The following is a 1630-nucleotide window of genomic DNA, read 5'->3' on the forward strand; positions in this document are numbered from 1 at the left end:
GCAGGCTGCTTGGGGCCTGCTTCCGTGAGTACTGGGGGGACTCAGATACTGAGCCCTCCGCTCCCTGTAATTGCCACACGGATTCAAACCAAACCCAACCCGCACTGTCCCCCTGCGGCTGAGTGTATGTCGTTACCCGCAATCAATTCTCTCTCTCTCTCTTTTTTTTTTTTTTAAAGAAGGCATGTTCAAAGACAGACGTTACGGCCATTTTTATCTATCATGGTCAAACACCTTGGCTAATGTAAAACAAAGTGTACTTTTCATTCTACTTTTTATAACTGGCAACTCCTTGTGGTTATAAGCTAAGGCCACAGATGTTAAAGCCACAGGGAGTAACGTACTCAGGTGGGGGCAGGGCCAAGCTCAGAACATAATGTTCTCCAACAGGCCTATCTCTGGGGCCATCTCTGGATTCCTATCCCCCCAGATCTGGCCAAACCTCTTACACAGGTCAAGACTGGCTGAAATGAACCGCCTGGAGGTTTTAAAAGAGACAAAAACACATCAGACATTGCTACAACATCGCATAGGGCTACAGCAGAGAGCAGAGCCTAGTGGGGTGTGTGTGTGTGTGTGTGTGTGTGTGTGTGTGTGTAGGCAGGCAGGCGTTGTTGACAGGGAAGGGTGGTGTTGAGCCAGATTGCTCAATATTGCAAGAATAATGATAACAGCCACTATGTTCTTTAGGTACCCAGGTGGCACAAACGGTTAAGAGCTCGACTGCTAGCCAAAAGGTTGGCAGTTCGAACCCACCCAGAGGTGCCTCGGGTGACAGGTCTGGCTCTCTGCTTCCAAAAGGTCACAACCTTGAAAAACCTATGGAACAGTTCTACTCTGTACACATGGGGTCACCATGAGTGAGAATCTACTTGATGGCAACTAACAGCAACAACATGTCTTGTTTGGCATCTATGTGTCAGATGCTTTGCATACATTATTACATTTTAATCTTCAAAATAATCCTATAAAGTATTACTATTCCATTTTTTATAGATGAAGAAACTGGGACTCAGATAAGCCAAGTGTCTTGCCTAAGCTAATACTGTCTGCAAGTGATAGAAAATTTGAACCCGCAAAAGGATTGCAAACTCCTTCCCTTTCCTGTACAAGTAATTTATGCAATTACATTTAATTGATATGCATGAGTTACTCAGGTTTCTTAGCTCTATATTTTCTTTTCTTTCTTTCTTTTTAATATTTTACTGGGCTTAAGGTGAAAGTTTACACAGCAAATTAGGTTCCTATTTAACAATTTCTACACACATTATTCAGTGGTAATCGGTTACATTTTTCACAATGTGTCATCATTCTCATTCATTCCGTTCTGGTTGTACTATTTCCACTCTAGTTTTCCTTCCCCCTTACCTTCTCATCTCTGCTTTAGAGTAATTTTTGACCAGTTGGTCTCCTATAGGTGATTTTTTAAAGAAACTCATTACTCACGAGGGATATTCTTTATTTTATGAACCAATCTGTTATTTAGCTAAAAGATGACCTTAAGATATAATTTCAGTTTAAGGCCTAAAGTATATCTCAGGGCAATACTCTTGGGATGTTCTCTAGCCTCAACTGGTCCAGTAAATCTGAACTGTTTAAGAATTTGGGTTCTGTTCCACATTTTTCTCCC

The sequence above is a fragment of the Trichechus manatus genome, unplaced genomic scaffold (assembly GCF_000243295.1).
Source record: "Trichechus manatus latirostris isolate Lorelei unplaced genomic scaffold, TriManLat1.0 scaffold00063, whole genome shotgun sequence".
NCBI classification, from domain to species: Eukaryota; Metazoa; Chordata; class Mammalia; order Sirenia; family Trichechidae; genus Trichechus; species Trichechus manatus.